A 20,161-nucleotide genomic window follows, 5' to 3' on the forward strand; every position below is an offset into this window, starting at 1 on the left:
CATGAAAGGAACTTATGGCAATCGGATCCTTGTGTAAGTTTTGAGGTGATCCAGAAATGTGATGCATAAGCAACAATACTCATTGCATCTTGGCCAGTGGCGCAATGGACAACGCGTCTGACTACGAGTCAGAAGATTGTAGGTTCGACTCGTACATGTTGCCGTGATCGTATAGTGGTTAGTACTCTGCGTTGTGGCTGCAGCAACCCCGGTCCGAATCTGGGTCACGGCAGTAACCCTTTGCTTACTTATTTTTAATGATATTTACCCAAGGTTTAAGAATATTCATGGATTTTCAGGAAATACACAACACATTTTATCTACGGCTTGTTCTCTTTGTTCTAGATGGCAAAAATCTGGAAATATGTGATTTAGCCTGTTCCGAAAATGTGTTGCGGAAAAAAGTAAAAACTTCACAAGAGTTCTCAATCACATGAAAATATTTCGTTATTAGCTGGTTTCCATTTTATTTGCCTCACATGATTTCCGGATTCCATGAAAATATTTCCCCTCTATCTGGTTCCGACTTGCTTTGCAATACATGAAAGGAACTTATGGCAATCGGATCCTTGTGTAAGTTTTGAGGTGATCCAGAAATGTGATGCATAAGCAACAATACTCATTGCATCTTGGCCAGTGGCGCAATGGACAACGCGTCTGACTACGAGTCAGAAGATTGTAGGTTCGACTCCTACCTGGCTCGTACATGTTGCCGTGATCCATGAAGTGGTTAGTACTCTGCGTTGTGGCCGCAGCAACCCCGGTCCGAATCCGGGTCACGGCAGTAACCCTTTGCTTACTTATTTTTAATGATATTTACCCAAGGTTTAAGAATATTCATGGATTTTCAGGAAATGCACAACACATTTTATCTACAGCTTGTTCTCTTTGTTCTAGATGGCAAAAATCTGGAAATATGTGATTTAGCCTGTTCCGAAAATGTGTTGTGGAAAAAAGTAAAAACTTCACAAGAGTTCTCAATCACATGAAAATATTTCGTTATTAGCTGGTTTCCATTTGATTTGCCTCACATGATTTCCAGATTCCATGAAAATATTTCCCCTCTATCTGGTTCCGACTTGCTTTGCAATACATGAAAGGAACTTATGGCAATCGGATCCTTGTGTAAGTTTTGAGGTGATCCAGAAATGTGATGCATAAGCAACAATACTCTTTGCTTCTGGGCCAGTGGCGCAATGGACAACGCGTCTGACTATGAATCAGAAGATTGTAGTTTCGACTCCTACCTGGCTCGTACATGTTGCCGTGATCGTATAGTGGTTAGTACTCTGCGTTGTGGACGCAGCAACCCCGGTCCGAATCCGGGTCACGGCAGTAACCCTTTGCTTACTTATTTTTAATGATATTTACCCAAGGTTTAAGAATATTCATGGATTTTCAGGAAATGCACAACACATTTTATCTACAGCTTGTTCTCTTTGTTCTAGATGGCAAAAATCTGGAAATATGTGATTTAGCCTGTTCCGAAAATGTGTTGTGGAAAAAAGTAAAAACTTCACAAGAGTTCTCAATCACATGAAAATATTTCGTTATTAGCTGGTTTCCATTTGATTTGCCTCACATGATTTCCAGATTCCATGAAAATATTTCCCCTCTATCTGGTTCCGACTTGCTTTGCAATACATGAAAGGAACTTATGGCAATCGGATCCTTGTGTAAGTTTTGAGGTGATCCAGAAATGTGATGCATAAGCAACAACACGCGTTGCATCTGGGCCAGTGGCGCAATGGACAACGCGTCTGACTACGAATCAGAAGATTGTAGGTTCGACTCCTACCTGGCTCGTACATGTTGCCGTGATCGTATAGTGGTTAGTACTCTGCGTTGTGGCTGCAGCAACCCCGGTCCGAATCCGGGTCACGGCAGTAACCCTTTGCTTACTTATTTTTAATGATATTTACCCAAGGTTTAAGAATATTCATGGATTTTCAGGAAATACACAACACATTTTATCTACGGCTTGTTCTCTTTGTTCTAGATGGCAAAAATCTGGAAATATGTGATTTAGCCTGTTCCGAAAATGTGTTGTGGAAAAAAGTAAAAACTTCACAAGAGTTCTCAATCACATGAAAATATTTCGTTATTAGCTGGTTTCCATTTGATTTGCCTCACATGATTTCCAGATTCCATGAAAATATTTCCCCTCTATCTGGTTCCGACTTGCTTTGCAATACATGAAAGGAACTTATGGCAATCGGATCCTTGTGTAAGTTTTGAGGTGATCCAGAAATGTGATGCATAAGCAACAATACTCTTTGCTTCTGGGCCAGTGGCGCAATGGACAACGCGTCTGACTATGAATCAGAAGATTGTAGTTTCGACTCCTACCTGGCTCGTACATGTTGCCGTGATCGTATAGTGGTTAGTACTCTGCGTTGTGGACGCAGCAACCCCGGTCCGAATCCGGGTCACGGCAGTAACCCTTTGCTTACTTATTTTTAATGATATTTACCCAAGGTTTAAGAATATTCATGGATTTTCAGGAAATGCACAACACATTTTATCTACAGCTTGTTCTCTTTGTTCTAGATGGCAAAAATCTGGAAATATGTGATTTAGCCTGTTCCGAAAATGTGTTGTGGAAAAAAGTAAAAACTTCACAAGAGTTCTCAATCACATGAAAATATTTCGTTATTAGCTGGTTTCCATTTGATTTGCCTCACATGATTTCCAGATTCCATGAAAATATTTCCCCTCTATCTGGTTCCGACTTGCTTTGCAATACATGAAAGGAACTTATGGCAATCGGATCCTTGTGTAAGTTTTGAGGTGATCCAGAAATGTGATGCATAAGCAACAACACGCGTTGCATCTGGGCCAGTGGCGCAATGGACAACGCGTCTGACTACGAATCAGAAGATTGTAGGTTCGACTCCTACCTGGCTCGTACATGTTGCCGTGATCGTATAGTGGTTAGTACTCTGCGTTGTGGCTGCAGCAACCCCGGTCCGAATCCGGGTCACGGCAGTAACCCTTTGCTTACTTATTTTTAATGATATTTACCCAAGGTTTAAGAATATTCATGGATTTTCAGGAAATACACAACACATTTTATCTACGGCTTGTTCTCTTTGTTCTAGATGGCAAAAATCTGGAAATATGTGATTTAGCCTGTTCCGAAAATGTGTTGCGAAAAAAAGTAAAAACTTCACAAGAGTTCTCAATCACATGAAAATATTTCGTTATTAGCTGGTTTCCATTTTATTTGCCTCACATGATTTCCGGATTCCATGAAAATATTTCCCCTCTATCTGGTTCCGACTTGCTTTGCAATACATGAAAGGAACTTATGGCAATTGGATCCTTGTGTAAGTTTTGAGGTGATCCAGAAATGTGATGCATAAGCAACAATCCTCGTTGCATCTGGGCCAGTGGCGCAATGGACAACGCGTCTGACTACGAATCAGAAGATTGTAGGTTCGACAACGCGTCTGACTACGAGTCAGAAGATTGTAGGTTCGACTCCTACCTGGCTCGTACATGTTGCCGTGATCGTATAGTGGTTAGTACTCTGCGTTGTGGACGCAGCAATCCGGGTCACGGCAGTAACCCTTTGCTTACTTATTTTTAATGATATTTACCCAAGGTTTAAGAATATTCATGGATTTTCAGGAAATGCACAACACATTTTATCTACAGCTTGTTCTCTTTGTTCTAGATGGCAAAAATCTGGAAATATGTGATTTAGCCAGTTCCGAAAATGTGTTGTGGAAAAAAGTAAAAACTTCACAAGAGTTCTCAATCACATGAAAATATTTCGTTATTAGCTGGTTTCCATTTGATTTGCCTCACATGATTTCCAGATTCCATGAAAATATTTCCCCTCTATCTGGTTCCGACTTGCTTTGCAATACATGAAAGGAACTTATGGCAAGTTTTGAGGTGATCCAGAAATGTGATGCATAAGCAACAACACGCGTTGCATCTGGGCCAGTGGCGCAATGGACAACGCGTCTGACTACGAATCAGAAGATTGTAGGTTCGACTCCTACCTGGCTCGTACATGTTGCCGTGATCGTATAGTGGTTAGTACTCTGCGTTGTGGCCGCAGCAACCCCGGTCCGAATCCGGGTCACGGCAGTAACCCTTTGCTTACTTATTTTTAATGATATTTACCCAAGGTTTAAGAATATTCATGGATTTTCAGGAAATACACAACACATTTTATCTATGGCTTGTTCTCTTTGTTCTAGATGGCAAAAATCTGGAAATATGTGATTTAGCCTGTTCCGAAAATGTGTTGCGGAAAAAAGTAAAAACTTCACAAGAGTTCTCAATCACATGAAAATATTTCGTTATTAGCTGGTTTCCATTTTATTTGCCTCACATGATTTCCGGATTCCATGAAAATATTTCCCCTCTATCTGGTTCCGACTTGCTTTGCAATACATGAAAGGAACTTATGGCAATCGGATCCTTGTGTAAGTTTTGAGGTGATCCAGAAATGTGATGCATAAGCAACAATCCTCATTGCATCTGGGCCAGTGGCGCAAAGGACAACGCGTCTGACTACGAATCAGAAGATTGTAGGTTCGACTCCTACCTGGCTCGTACATGTTGCCGTGATCGTATAGTGGTAGGTACTCCGCGTTGTGGCCGCAGCAATCCGGGTCACGGCAGTAACCCTTTGCTTACTTATTTTTAATGATATTTACCCAAGGTTTAAGAATATTCATGGATTTTCAGGAAATACACAACACATTTTATCTACGGCTTGTTCCCTTTGTTCTAGATGGCAAAAATCTGGAAATATGTGATTTAGCCTGTTCCGAAAATGTGTTGTGGAAAAAAGTAAAAACTTCACAAGAGTTCTAAATCATATGAAAATATTTCGTTATTAGCTGGTTTTCATTTGATTTGCCTCACATGATTTCCGGATTCCATGAAAATATTTCCCCTCTATCTGGTTCCGACTTGCTTTGCAATACATGAAAGGAACTTATGGCAATCGGATCCTTGTGTAAGTTTTGAGGTGATCCAGAAATGTGATGCATAAGCAACAATCCTCGTTGCATCTGGGCCAGTGGCGCAATGGACAACGCGTCTGACTACGAATCAGAAGTTTGTAGGTTCGACTCCTACCTGGCTCGTACATGTTGCCGTGATCGTATAGTGGTTAGTACTCTGCGTTGTGGCCGCAGCAACCCCGGTCCGAATCCGGGTCACGGCAGTAACCCTTTGCTTACTTATTTTTAATGATATTTACCCAAGGTTTAAGAATATTCATGGATTTTCAGGAAATACACAACACATTTTATCTACGGCTTGTTCTCTTTGTTCTAGATGGCAAAAATCTGGAAATATGTGATTTAGCCTGTTCCGAAAATGTGTTGTGGAAAAAAGTAAAAACTTCACAAGAGTTCTCAATCACATGAAAATATTTAGTTATTAGCTGGTTTCCATTTGATTTGCCTCACATGATTTCCAGATTCCATGAAAATATTTCCCCTCTATCTGGTTCCGACTTGCTTTGCAATACATGAAAGGAACTTATGGCAATCGGATCCTTGTGTAAGTTTTGAGGTGATCCAGAAATGTGATGCATAAGCAACAATCCTCGTTGCATCTGGGCCAGTGGCGCAATGGACAACGCGTCTGACTACGGATCAGAAGATTGTAGGTTCGACTCCTACCTGGCTCGTACATGTTGCCGTGATCGTATAGTGGTTAGTACTCTGCGTTGTGGCCGCAGCAACCCCGGTCCGAATCCGGGTCACGGCAGAAACACTTTGCTTACTTATTTTTAATGATATTTACCCAAGGTTTAAGAATATTCATGGATTTTCAGGAAATACACAACACATTTTATCTACGGCTTGTTCTCTTTGTTCTAGATGGCAAAAATCTGGAAATATGTGATTTAGCCTGTTCCGAAAATGTGTTGTGGAAAAAAGTAAAAACTTCACAAGAGTTCTCAATCACATGAAAATATTTAGTTATTAGCTGGTTTCCATTTGATTTGCCTCACATGATTTCCAGATTCCATGAAAATATTTCCCCTCTATCTGGTTCCGACTTGCTTTGCAATACATGAAAGGAACTTATGGCAATCGGATCCTTGTGTAAGTTTTGAGGTGATCCAGAAATGTGATGCATAAGCAACAATCCTCGTTGCATCTGGGCCAGTGGCGCAATGGACAACGCGTCTGACTACGGATCAGAAGATTGTAGGTTCGACTCCTACCTGGCTCGTACATGTTGCCGTGATCGTATAGTGGTTAGTACTCTGCGTTGTGGCCGCAGCAACCCCGGTCCGAATCCGGGTCACGGCAGTAACCCTTTGCTTACTTATTTTTAATGATATTTACCCAAGGTTTAAGAATATTCATGGATTTTCAGGAAATACACAACACATTTTATCTACGGCTTGTTCTCTTTGTTCTAGATGGCAAAAATCTGGAAATATGTGATTTAGCCTGTTCCGAAAATGTGTTGTGGAAAAAAGTAAAAACTTCACAAGAGTTCTCAATCACATGAAAATATTTAGTTATTAGCTGGTTTCCATTTGATTTGCCTCACATGATTTCCAGATTCCATGAAAATATTTCCCCTCTATCTGGTTCCGACTTGCTTTGCAATACATGAAAGGAACTTATGGCAATCGGATCCTTGTGTAAGTTTTGAGGTGATCCAGAAATGTGATGCATAAGCAACAATCCTCGTTGCATCTGGGCCAGTGGCGCAATGGACAACGCGTCTGACTACGGATCAGAAGATTGTAGGTTCGACTCCTACCTGGCTCGTACATGTTGCCGTGATCGTATAGTGGTTAGTACTCTGCGTTGTGGCCGCAGCAACCCCGGTCTGAATCCGGGTCACGGCAGTAACCCTTTGCTTACTTATTTTTAATGATATTTACCCAAGGTTTAAGAATATTCATGGATTTTCAGGAAATACACAACACATTTTATCTACGGCTTGTTCTCTTTGTTCTAGATGGCAAAAATCTGGAAATATGTGATTTAGCCTGTTCCGAAAATGTGTTGTGGAAAAAAGTAAAAACTTCACAAGAGTTCTAAATCATATGAAAATATTTCGTTATTAGCTGGTTTTCATTTGATTTGCCTCACATGATTTCCGGATTCCATGAAAATATTTCCCCTCTATCTGGTTCCGACTTGCTTTGCAATACATAAAAGGAACTTATGGCAATCGGATCCTTGTGTAAGTTTTGAGGTGATCCAGAAATGTGATGCATAAGCAACAATCTTTGTTGCATCTGGGCCAGTAGCGCAATGGACAACATGTCTGACTACGAATCAGAAGATTGTAGGTTCAACTCCTAACTGCCTCGTACATGTTGCCGTGATCGTATAGTGGTTAGTACTCTGCGTTGTGGCCGCAGCAACCCCGGTCCGAATCCGGGTCACGGCAGTAACCCTTTGCTTACTTATTTTTAATGATATTTACCCAAGGTTTAAGAATATTCATGGATTTTCAGGAAATACACAACACATTTTATCTACGGCTTGTTCTCTTTGTTCTAGATGGCAAAAATCTGGAAATATGTGATTTAGCCTGTTCCGAAAATGTGTTGTGGAAAAAAGTAAAAACTTCACAAGAGTTCTCAATCACATGAAAATATTTAGTTATTAGCTGGTTTCCATTTGATTTGCCTCACATGATTTCCAGATTCCATGAAAATATTTCCCCTCTATCTGGTTCCGACTTGCTTTGCAATACATGAAAGGAACTTATGGCAATCGGATCCTTGTGTAAGTTTTGAGGTGATCCAGAAATGTGATGCATAAGCAACGATCCTCGTTGCATCTGGGCCAGTGGCGCAATGGACAACGCGTCTGACTACGAATCAGAAGTTTGTAGGTTCGACTCCTACCTGGCTCGTACGTGTTGCCGTGATCGTATAGTGGTTAGTACTCTGCGTTGTGGCCGCAGCAACCCCGGTCCGAATCCGGGTCACGGCAGTAACCCTTTGCTTACTTATTTTTAATGATATTTACCCAAGGTTTAAGAATATTCATGGATTTTCAGGAAATACACAACACATTTTATCTACGGCTTGTTCTCTTTGTTCTAGATGGCAAAAATCTGGAAATATGTGATTTAGCCTGTTCCGAAAATGTGTTGTGGAAAAAAGTAAAAACTTCACAAGAGTTCTAAATCATATGAAAATATTTCGTTATTAGCTGGTTTTCATTTGATTTGCCTCACATGATTTCCGGATTCCATGAAAATATTTCCCCTCTATCTGGTTCCGACTTGCTTTGCAATACATAAAAGGAACTTATGACAATCGGATCCTTGTGTAAGTTTTGAGGTGATCCAGAAATGTGATGCATAAGCAACAATCTTCGTTGCATCTGGGCCAGTAGCGCAATGGACAACATGTCTGACTACGAATCAGAAGATTGTAGGTTCGACTCCTAACTGCCTCGTACATGTTGCCGTGATCGTATAGTGGTTAGTACTCTGCGTTGTGGCCGCAGCAACCCCGGTCCGAATCCGGGTCACGGCAGTAACCCTTTGCTTACTTATTTTTAATGATATTTACCCAAGGTTTAAGAATATTCATGGATTTTCAGGAAATACACAACACATTTTATCTACGGCTTGTTCTCTTTGTTCTAGATGGCAAAAATCTGGAAATATGTGATTTAGCCTGTTCCGAAAATGTGTTGTGGAAAAAAGTAAAAACTTCACAAGAGTTCTCAATCACATGAAAATATTTAGTTATTAGCTGGTTTCCATTTGATTTGCCTCACATGATTTCCAGATTCCATGAAAATATTTCCCCTCTATCTGGTTCCGACTTGCTTTGCAATACATGAAAGGAACTTATGGCAATCGGATCCTTGTGTAAGTTTTGAGGTGATCCAGAAATGTGATGCATAAGCAACAATCCTCGTTGCATCTGGGCCAGTAGCGCAATGGACAACATGTCTGACTACGAATCAGAAGATTGTAGGTTCGACTCCTAACTGCCTCGTACATGTTGCCGTGATCGTATAGTGGTTAGTACTCTGCGTTGTGGCCGCAGCAACCCCGGTCCGAATCCGGGTCACGGCAGTAACCCTTTGCTTACTTATTTTTAATGATATTTACCCAAGGTTTAAGAATATTCATGGATTTTCAGGAAATACACAACACATTTTATCTACGGCTTGTTCTCTTTGTTCTAGATGGCAAAAATCTGGAAATATGTGATTTAGCCTGTTCCGAAAATGTGTTGTGGAAAAAAGTAAAAACTTCACAAGAGTTCTAAATCATATGAAAATATTTCGTTATTAGCTGGTTTTCATTTGATTTGCCTCACATGATTTCCGGATTCCATGAAAATATTTCCCCTCTATCTGGTTCCGACTTGCTTTGCAATACATAAAAGGAACTTATGGCAATCGGATCCTTGTGTAAGTTTTGAGGTGATCCAGAAATGTGATGCATAAGAAACAATCCTCGTTGCATCTGGGCCAGTAGCGCAATGGACAACATGTCTGACTACTAATCAGAAGATTGTAGGTTCGACTCCTAACTGCCTCGTACATGTTGCCGTGATCGTATAGTGGTTAGTACTCTGCGTTGTGGCCGCAGCAACCCCGGTCCGAATCCGGGTCACGGCAGTAACCCTTTGCTTACTTATTTTTAATGATATTTACCCAAGGTTTAAGAATATTCATGGATTTTCAGGAAATACACAACACATTTTATCTACGGCTTGTTCTCTTTGTTCTAGATGGCAAAAATCTGGAAATATGTGATTTAGCCTGTTCCGAAAATGTGTTGTGGAAAAAAGTAAAAACTTCACAAGAGTTCTAAATCATATGAAAATATTTCGTTATTAGCTGGTTTTCATTTGATTTGCCTCACATGATTTCCGGATTCCATGAAAATATTTCCCCTCTATCTGGTTCCGACTTGCTTTGCAATACATAAAAGGAACTTATGGCAATCGGATCCTTGTGTAAGTTTTGAGGTGATCCAGAAATGTGATGCATAAGAAACAATCCTCGTTGCATCTGGGCCAGTAGCGCAATGGACAACATGTCTGACTACTAATCAGAAGATTGTAGGTTCGACTCCTAACTGCCTCGTACATGTTGCCGTGATCGTATAGTGGTTAGTACTCTGCGTTGTGGCCGCAGCAACCCCGGTCCGAATCCGGGTCACGGCAGTAACCCTTTGCTTACTTATTTTTAATGATATTTACCCAAGGTTTAAGAATATTCATGGATTTTCAGGAAATACACAACACATTTTATCTACGGCTTGTTCTCTTTGTTCTAGATGGCAAAAATCTGGAAATATATGATTTAGCCTGTTCCGAAAATGTGTTGTGGAAAAAAGTAAAAACTTCACAAGAGTTCTCAATCACATGAAAATATTTCGTTATTAGCTGGTTTCCATTTGATTTGCCTCACATGATTTCCGGATTCCATGAAAATATTTCCCCTCTATCTGGTTCCGACTTGCTTTGCAATACATGAAAGGAACTTATGGCAATCGGATCCTTGTGTAAGTTTTGAGGTGATCCAGAAATGTGATGCATAAGCAACAATCCTCGTTGCATCTGGGCCAGTGGCGCAATGGACAACGCGTCTGACTACGAATCAGAAGATTGTAGGTCCGACTCCTACCTGGCTCGTACATGTTGCCGTGATCGTATAGTGGTTAGTACTCTGCGTTGTGGCCGCAGCAACCCCGGTCCGAATCCGGGTCACGGCAGTAACCCTTTGCTTACTTATTTTTAATGATATTTACCCAAGGTTTAAGAATATTCATGGATTTTCAGGAAATACACAACACATTTTATCTACGGCTTGTTCTCTTTGTTCTAGATGGCAAAAATCTGGAAATATGTGATTTAGCCTGTTCCGAAAATGTGTTGTGGAAAAAAGTAAAAACTTCACAAGAGTTCTCAATCACATGAAAATATTTCGTTATTAGCTGGTTTTCATTTGATTTGCCTCACATGATTTCCGGATTCCATGAAAATATTTCCCCTCTATCTGGTTCCGACTTGCTTTGCAATACATAAAAGGAACTTATGGCAATCGGATCCTTGTGTAAGTTTTGAGGTGATCCAGAAATGTGATGCATAAGAAACAATCCTCGTTGCATCTGGGCCAGTAGCGCAATGGACAACATGTCTGACTACGAATCAGAAGATTGTAGGTTCGACTCCTAACTGCCTCGTACATGTTGCCGTGATCGTATAGTGGTTAGTACTCTGCGTTGTGGCCGCAGCAACCCCGGTCCGAATCCGGGTCACGGCAGTAACCCTTTGCTTACTTATTTTTAATGATATTTACCCAAGGTTTAAGAATATTCATGGATTTTCAGGAAATACACAACACATTTTATCTACGGCTTGTTCTCTTTGTTCTAGATGGCAAAAATCTGGAAATATATGATTTAGCCTGTTCCGAAAATGTGTTGTGGAAAAAAGTAAAAACTTCACAAGAGTTCTCAATCACATGAAAATATTTCGTTATTAGCTGGTTTCCATTTGATTTGCCTCACATGATTTCCGGATTCCATGAAAATATTTCCCCTCTATCTGGTTCCGACTTGCTTTGCAATACATGAAAGGAACTTATGGCAATCGGATCCTTGTGTAAGTTTTGAGGTGATCCAGAAATGTGATGCATAAGCAACAATCCTCGTTGCATCTGGGCCAGTGGCGCAATGGACAACGCGTCTGACTACGAATCAGAAGATTGTAGGTCCGACTCCTACCTGGCTCGTACATGTTGCCGTGATCGTATAGTGGTTAGTACTCTGCGTTGTGGCCGCAGCAACCCCGGTCCGAATCCGGGTCACGGCAGTAACCCTTTGCTTACTTATTTTTAATGATATTTACCCAAGGTTTAAGAATATTCATGGATTTTCAGGAAATACACAACACATTTTATCTACGGCTTGTTCTCTTTGTTCTAGATGGCAAAAATCTGGAAATATGTGATTTAGCCTGTTCCGAAAATGTGTTGTGGAAAAAAGTAAAAACTTCACAAGAGTTCTCAATCACATGAAAATATTTCGTTATTAGCTGGTTTTCATTTGATTTGCCTCACATGATTTCCGGATTCCATGAAAATATTTCCCCTCTATCTGGTTCCGACTTGCTTTGCAATACATAAAAGGAACTTATGGCAATCGGATCCTTGTGTAAGTTTTGAGGTGATCCAGAAATGTGATGCATAAGCAACAATCTTCGTTGCATCTGGGCCAGTAGCGCAATGGACAACGCGTCTGACTACGAATCAGAAGATTGTAGGTTCGACTCCTAACTGCCTCGTACATGTTGCCGTGATCGTATAGTGGTTAGTACTCTGCGTTGTGGCTGCAGCAACCCGGATCCGAATCCGGGTCACGGCAGTAACCCTTTGCTTACTTATTTTTAATGATATTTACCCAAGGTTTAAGAATATTCATGGATTTTCAGGAAATACACAACACATTTTATCTACGGCTTGTTCTCTTTGTTCTAGATGGCAAAAATCTGGAAATATGTGATTTAGCCTGTTCCGAAAATGTGTTGTGGAAAAAAGTAAAAACTTCACAAGAGTTCTCAATCACATGAAAATATTTCGTTATTAGCTGGTTTCCATTTGATTTGCCTCACATGATTTCCGGATTCCATGAAAATATTTCCCCTCTATCTGGTTCCGACTTGCTTTGCAATACATAAAAGGAACTTATGGCAATCGGATCCTTGTGTAAGTTTTGAGGTGATCCAGAAATGTGATGCATAAGCAACAATCCTCGTTGCATCTGGGCCAGTGGCGCAATGGACAACGCGTCTGACTACGAATCAGAAGATTGTAGGTTCGACTCCTACCTGGCTCGTACATGTTGCCGTGATCGTATAGTGGTTAGTACTCTGCGTTGTGGCCGCAGCAACCCCGGTCCGAATCCGGGTCACGGCAGTAACCCTTTGCTTACTTATTTTTAATGATATTTACCCAAGGTTTAAGAATATTCATGGATTTTCAGGAAATACACAACACATTTTATCTACGGCTTGTTCTCTTTGTTCTAGATGGCAAAAATCTGGAAATATGTGATTTAGCCTGTTCCGAAAATGTGTTGTGGAAAAAAGTAAAAACTTCACAAGAGTTCTCAATCACATGAAAATATTTCGTTATTAGCTGGTTTTCATTTGATTTGCCTCACATGATTTCCGGATTCCATGAAAATATTTCCCCTCTATCTGGTTCCGACTTGCTTTGCAATACATAAAAGGAACTTATGGCAATCGGATCCTTGTGTAAGTTTTGAGGTGATCCAGAAATGTGATGCATAAGCAACAATCCTCGTTGCATCTGGGCCAGTAGCGCAATGGACAACGCGTCTGACTACGAATCAGAAGATTGTAGGTTCGACTCCTAACTGCCTCGTACATGTTGCCGTGATCGTATAGTGGTTAGTACTCTGCGTTGTGGCTGCAGCAACCCCGGTCCGAATCCGGGTCACGGCAGTAACCCTTTGCTTACTTATTTTTAATGATATTTACCCAAGGTTTAAGAATATTCATGGATTTTCAGGAAATACACAACACATTTTATCTACGGCTTGTTCTCTTTGTTCTAGATGGCAAAAATCTGGAAATATGTGATTTAGCCTGTTCCGAAAATGTGTTGTGGAAAAAAGTAAAAACTTCACAAGAGTTCTCAATCACATGAAAATATTTCGTTATTAGCTGGTTTTCATTTGATTTGCCTCACATGATTTCCGGATTCCATGAAAATATTTCCCCTCTATCTGGTTCCGACTTGCTTTGCAATACATAAAAGGAACTTATGGCAATCGGATCCTTGTGTAAGTTTTGAGGTGATCCAGAAATGTGATGCATAAGCAACAATCCTCGTTGCATCTGGGCCAGTGGCGCAATGGACAACGCGTCTGACTACGAATCAGAAGATTGTAGGTTCGACTCCTACCTGGCTCGTACATGTTGCCGTGATCGTATAGTGGTTAGTACTCTGCATTGTGGCCGCAGCAACCCCGGTCCGAATCCGGGTCACGGCAGTAACCCTTTGCTTACTTATTTTTAATGATATTTACCCAAGGTTTAAGAATATTCATGGATTTTCAGGAAATACACAACACATTTTATCTACGGCTTGTTCTCTTTGTTCTAGATGGCAAAAATCTGGAAATATGTGATTTAGCCTGTTCCGAAAATGTGTTGTGGAAAAAAGTAAAAACTTCACAAGAGTTCTCAATCACATGAAAATATTTCGTTATTAGCTGGTTTTCATTTGATTTGCCTCACATGATTTCCGGATTCCATGAAAATATTTCCCCTCTATCTGGTTCCGACTTGCTTTGCAATACATAAAAGGAACTTATGGCAATCGGATCCTTGTGTAAGTTTTGAGGTGATCCAGAAATGTGATGCATAAGCAACAATCCTCGTTGCATCTGGGCCAGTAGCGCAATGGACAACGCGTCTGACTACGAATCAGAAGATTGTAGGTTCGACTCCTAACTGCCTCGTACATGTTGCCGTGATCGTATAGTGGTTAGTACTCTGCGTTGTGGCTGCAGCAACCCCGGTCCGAATCCGGGTCACGGCAGTAACCCTTTGCTTACTTATTTTTAATGATATTTACCCAAGGTTTAAGAATATTCATGGATTTTCAGGAAATACACAACACATTTTATCTACGGCTTGTTCTCTTTGTTCTAGATGGCAAAAATCTGGAAATATGTGATTTAGCCTGTTCCGAAAATGTGTTGTGGAAAAAAGTAAAAACTTCACAAGAGTTCTAAATCATATGAAAATATTTCGTTATTAGCTGGTTTTCATTTGATTTGCCTCACATGATTTCCGGATTCCATGAAAATATTTCCCCTCTATCTGGTTCCGACTTGCTTTGCAATACATAAAAGGAACTTATGGCAATCGGATCCTTGTGTAAGTTTTGAGGTGATCCAGAAATGTGATGCATAAGAAACAATCCTCGTTGCATCTGGGCCAGTAGCGCAATGGACAACATGTCTGACTACTAATCAGAAGATTGTAGGTTCGACTCCTAACTGCCTCGTACATGTTGCCGTGATCGTATAGTGGTTAGTACTCTGCGTTGTGGCCGCAGCAACCCCGGTCCGAATCCGGGTCACGGCAGTAACCCTTTGCTTACTTATTTTTAATGATATTTACCCAAGGTTTAAGAATATTCATGGATTTTCAGGAAATACACAACACATTTTATCTACGGCTTGTTCTCTTTGTTCTAGATGGCAAAAATCTGGAAATATATGATTTAGCCTGTTCCGAAAATGTGTTGTGGAAAAAAGTAAAAACTTCACAAGAGTTCTCAATCACATGAAAATATTTCGTTATTAGCTGGTTTCCATTTGATTTGCCTCACATGATTTCCGGATTCCATGAAAATATTTCCCCTCTATCTGGTTCCGACTTGCTTTGCAATACATGAAAGGAACTTATGGCAATCGGATCCTTGTGTAAGTTTTGAGGTGATCCAGAAATGTGATGCATAAGCAACAATCCTCGTTGCATCTGGGCCAGTGGCGCAATGGACAACGCGTCTGACTACGAATCAGAAGATTGTAGGTCCGACTCCTACCTGGCTCGTACATGTTGCCGTGATCGTATAGTGGTTAGTACTCTGCGTTGTGGCCGCAGCAACCCCGGTCCGAATCCGGGTCACGGCAGTAACCCTTTGCTTACTTATTTTTAATGATATTTACCCAAGGTTTAAGAATATTCATGGATTTTCAGGAAATACACAACACATTTTATCTACGGCTTGTTCTCTTTGTTCTAGATGGCAAAAATCTGGAAATATGTGATTTAGCCTGTTCCGAAAATGTGTTGTGGAAAAAAGTAAAAACTTCACAAGAGTTCTCAATCACATGAAAATATTTCGTTATTAGCTGGTTTTCATTTGATTTGCCTCACATGATTTCCGGATTCCATGAAAATATTTCCCCTCTATCTGGTTCCGACTTGCTTTGCAATACATAAAAGGAACTTATGGCAATCGGATCCTTGTGTAAGTTTTGAGGTGATCCAGAAATGTGATGCATAAGAAACAATCCTCGTTGCATCTGGGCCAGTAGCGCAATGGACAACATGTCTGACTACGAATCAGAAGATTGTAGGTTCGACTCCTAACTGCCTCGTACATGTTGCCGTGATCGTATAGTGGTTAGTACTCTGCGTTGTGGCCGCAGCAACCCCGGTCCGAATCCGGGTCACGGCAGTAACCCTTTGCTTACTTATTTTTAATGATATTTACCCAAGGTTTAAGAATATTCATGGATTTTCAGGAAATACACAACACATTTTATCTACGGCTTGTTCTCTTTGTTCTAGATGGCAAAAATCTGGAAATATATGATTTAGCCTGTTCCGAAAATGTGTTGTGGAAAAAAGTAAAAACTTCACAAGAGTTCTCAATCACATGAAAATATTTCGTTATTAGCTGGTTTCCATTTGATTTGCCTCACATGATTTCCGGATTCCATGAAAATATTTCCCCTCTATCTGGTTCCGACTTGCTTTGCAATACATGAAAGGAACTTATGGCAATCGGATCCTTGTGTAAGTTTTGAGGTGATCCAGAAATGTGATGCATAAGCAACAATCCTCGTTGCATCTGGGCCAGTGGCGCAATGGACAACGCGTCTGACTACGAATCAGAAGATTGTAGGTCCGACTCCTACCTGGCTCGTACATGTTGCCGTGATCGTATAGTGGTTAGTACTCTGCGTTGTGGCCGCAGCAACCCCGGTCCGAATCCGGGTCACGGCAGTAACCCTTTGCTTACTTATTTTTAATGATATTTACCCAAGGTTTAAGAATATTCATGGATTTTCAGGAAATACACAACACATTTTATCTACGGCTTGTTCTCTTTGTTCTAGATGGCAAAAATCTGGAAATATGTGATTTAGCCTGTTCCGAAAATGTGTTGTGGAAAAAAGTAAAAACTTCACAAGAGTTCTCAATCACATGAAAATATTTCGTTATTAGCTGGTTTTCATTTGATTTGCCTCACATGATTTCCGGATTCCATGAAAATATTTCCCCTCTATCTGGTTCCGACTTGCTTTGCAATACATAAAAGGAACTTATGGCAATCGGATCCTTGTGTAAGTTTTGAGGTGATCCAGAAATGTGATGCATAAGCAACAATCTTCGTTGCATCTGGGCCAGTAGCGCAATGGACAACGCGTCTGACTACGAATCAGAAGATTGTAGGTTCGACTCCTAACTGCCTCGTACATGTTGCCGTGATCGTATAGTGGTTAGTACTCTGCGTTGTGGCTGCAGCAACCCGGATCCGAATCCGGGTCACGGCAGTAACCCTTTGCTTACTTATTTTTAATGATATTTACCCAAGGTTTAAGAATATTCATGGATTTTCAGGAAATACACAACACATTTTATCTACGGCTTGTTCTCTTTGTTCTAGATGGCAAAAATCTGGAAATATGTGATTTAGCCTGTTCCGAAAATGTGTTGTGGAAAAAAGTAAAAACTTCACAAGAGTTCTCAATCACATGAAAATATTTCGTTATTAGCTGGTTTCCATTTGATTTGCCTCACATGATTTCCGGATTCCATGAAAATATTTCCCCTCTATCTGGTTCCGACTTGCTTTGCAATACATAAAAGGAACTTATGGCAATCGGATCCTTGTGTAAGTTTTGAGGTGATCCAGAAATGTGATGCATAAGCAACAATCCTCGTTGCATCTGGGCCAGTGGCGCAATGGACAACGCGTCTGACTACGAATCAGAAGATTGTAGGTTCGACTCCTACCTGGCTCGTACATGTTGCCGTGATCGTATAGTGGTTAGTACTCTGCGTTGTGGCCGCAGCAACCCCGGTCCGAATCCGGGTCACGGCAGTAACCCTTTGCTTACTTATTTTTAATGATATTTACCCAAGGTTTAAGAATATTCATGGATTTTCAGGAAATACACAACACATTTTATCTACGGCTTGTTCTCTTTGTTCTAGATGGCAAAAATCTGGAAATATGTGATTTAGCCTGTTCCGAAAATGTGTTGTGGAAAAAAGTAAAAACTTCACAAGAGTTCTCAATCACATGAAAATATTTCGTTATTAGCTGGTTTTCATTTGATTTGCCTCACATGATTTCCGGATTCCATGAAAATATTTCCCCTCTATCTGGTTCCGACTTGCTTTGCAATACATAAAAGGAACTTATGGCAATCGGATCCTTGTGTAAGTTTTGAGGTGATCCAGAAATGTGATGCATAAGCAACAATCCTCGTTGCATCTGGGCCAGTAGCGCAATGGACAACGCGTCTGACTACGAATCAGAAGATTGTAGGTTCGACTCCTAACTGCCTCGTACATGTTGCCGTGATCGTATAGTGGTTAGTACTCTGCGTTGTGGCTGCAGCAACCCCGGTCCGAATCCGGGTCACGGCAGTAACCCTTTGCTTACTTATTTTTAATGATATTTACCCAAGGTTTAAGAATATTCATGGATTTTCAGGAAATACACAACACATTTTATCTACGGCTTGTTCTCTTTGTTCTAGATGGCAAAAATCTGGAAATATGTGATTTAGCCTGTTCCGAAAATGTGTTGTGGAAAAAAGTAAAAACTTCACAAGAGTTCTCAATCACATGAAAATATTTCGTTATTAGCTGGTTTTCATTTGATTTGCCTCACATGATTTCCGGATTCCATGAAAATATTTCCCCTCTATCTGGTTCCGACTTGCTTTGCAATACATAAAAGGAACTTATGGCAATCGGATCCTTGTGTAAGTTTTGAGGTGATCCAGAAATGTGATGCATAAGCAACAATCCTCGTTGCATCTGGGCCAGTGGCGCAATGGACAACGCGTCTGACTACGAATCAGAAGATTGTAGGTTCGACTCCTACCTGGCTCGTACATGTTGCCGTGATCGTATAGTGGTTAGTACTCTGCATTGTGGCCGCAGCAACCCCGGTCCGAATCCGGGTCACGGCAGTAACCCTTTGCTTACTTATTTTTAATGATATTTACCCAAGGTTTAAGAATATTCATGGATTTTCAGGAAATACACAACACATTTTATCTACGGCTTGTTCTCTTTGTTCTAGATGGCAAAAATCTGGAAATATGTGATTTAGCCTGTTCCGAAAATGTGTTGTGGAAAAAAGTAAAAACTTCACAAGAGTTCTCAATCACATGAAAATATTTCGTTATTAGCTGGTTTTCATTTGATTTGCCTCACATGATTTCCGGATTCCATGAAAATATTTCCCCTCTATCTGGTTCCGACTTGCTTTGCAATACATAAAAGGAACTTATGGCAATCGGATCCTTGTGTAAGTTTTGAGGTGATCCAGAAATGTGATGCATAAGCAACAATCCTCGTTGCATCTGGGCCAGTAGCGCAATGGACAACGCGTCTGACTACGAATCAGAAGATTGTAGGTTCGACTCCTAACTGCCTCGTACATGTTGCCGTGATCGTATAGTGGTTAGTACTCTGCGTTGTGGCTGCAGCAACCCCGGTCCGAATCCGGGTCACGGCAGTAACCCTTTGCTTACTTATTTTTAATGATATTTACCCAAGGTTTAAGAATATTCATGGATTTTCAGGAAATACACAACACATTTTATCTACGGCTTGTTCTCTTTGTTCTAGATGGCAAAAATCTGGAAATATGTGATTTAGCCTGTTCCGAAAATGTGTTGTGGAAAAAAGTAAAAACTTCACAAGAGTTCTCAATCACATGAAAATATTTCGTTATTAGCTGGTTTTCATTTGATTTGCCTCACATGATTTCCGGATTCCATGAAAATATTTCCCCTCTATCTGGTTCCGACTTGCTTTGCAATACATAAAAGGAACTTATGGCAATCGGATCCTTGTGTAAGTTTTGAGGTGATCCAGAAATGTGATGCATAAGCAACAATCCTCGCTGCATCTGGGCCAGTAGCGCAATGGACAACGCGTCTGACTACGAATCAGAAGATTGTAGGTTCGACTCCTAACTGCCTCGTACATGTTGCCGTGATCGTATAGTGGTTAGTACTCTGCGTTGTGGCTGCAGCAACCCCGATCCGAATCCGGGTCACGGCAGTAACCCTTTGCTTACTTATTTTTAATGATATTTACCCAAGGTTTAAGAATATTCATGGATTTTCAGGAAATACACAACACATTTTATCTACG

At 40.7% G+C, this 20,161-nt stretch overlaps 9 non-coding genes across 9 annotated transcripts; all 9 read left to right on the forward strand.

Moving 5' to 3' along the window:
* Positions 1-1,182: 1,182 nt before the first annotated feature.
* TRNAH-AUG (transfer RNA histidin (anticodon AUG)) lies at positions 1,183-1,255 on the forward strand. Its single transcript has one exon. It is a non-coding gene; the product is annotated as a tRNA-His (tRNA).
* Positions 1,256-1,733: 478 nt separating this feature from the next.
* TRNAR-ACG (transfer RNA arginine (anticodon ACG)) lies at positions 1,734-1,806 on the forward strand. The gene has a single exon. It is a non-coding gene; the product is annotated as a tRNA-Arg (tRNA).
* Positions 1,807-2,284: 478 nt separating this feature from the next.
* Positions 2,285-2,357, forward strand: TRNAH-AUG (transfer RNA histidin (anticodon AUG)). Its single transcript has one exon. It is a non-coding gene; the product is annotated as a tRNA-His (tRNA).
* A 478-nt stretch (positions 2,358-2,835) lies between these two features.
* TRNAR-ACG (transfer RNA arginine (anticodon ACG)) lies at positions 2,836-2,908 on the forward strand. Its single transcript has one exon. It is a non-coding gene; the product is annotated as a tRNA-Arg (tRNA).
* Positions 2,909-3,948: 1,040 nt separating this feature from the next.
* TRNAR-ACG (transfer RNA arginine (anticodon ACG)) lies at positions 3,949-4,021 on the forward strand. Its single transcript has one exon. It is a non-coding gene; the product is annotated as a tRNA-Arg (tRNA).
* An 8,731-nt stretch (positions 4,022-12,752) lies between these two features.
* On the forward strand, positions 12,753-12,825 carry TRNAR-ACG (transfer RNA arginine (anticodon ACG)). Its single transcript has one exon. It is a non-coding gene; the product is annotated as a tRNA-Arg (tRNA).
* A 1,029-nt stretch (positions 12,826-13,854) lies between these two features.
* TRNAR-ACG (transfer RNA arginine (anticodon ACG)) lies at positions 13,855-13,927 on the forward strand. The gene has a single exon. It is a non-coding gene; the product is annotated as a tRNA-Arg (tRNA).
* A 3,784-nt stretch (positions 13,928-17,711) lies between these two features.
* TRNAR-ACG (transfer RNA arginine (anticodon ACG)) lies at positions 17,712-17,784 on the forward strand. The gene has a single exon. It is a non-coding gene; the product is annotated as a tRNA-Arg (tRNA).
* A 1,029-nt stretch (positions 17,785-18,813) lies between these two features.
* Positions 18,814-18,886, forward strand: TRNAR-ACG (transfer RNA arginine (anticodon ACG)). The gene has a single exon. It is a non-coding gene; the product is annotated as a tRNA-Arg (tRNA).
* Positions 18,887-20,161: the final 1,275 nt, after the last annotated feature.

Source organism: Rhinoderma darwinii, chromosome 3 (assembly GCF_050947455.1).
Source record: "Rhinoderma darwinii isolate aRhiDar2 chromosome 3, aRhiDar2.hap1, whole genome shotgun sequence".
Lineage (NCBI taxonomy): Eukaryota > Metazoa > Chordata > Amphibia > Anura > Rhinodermatidae > Rhinoderma > Rhinoderma darwinii.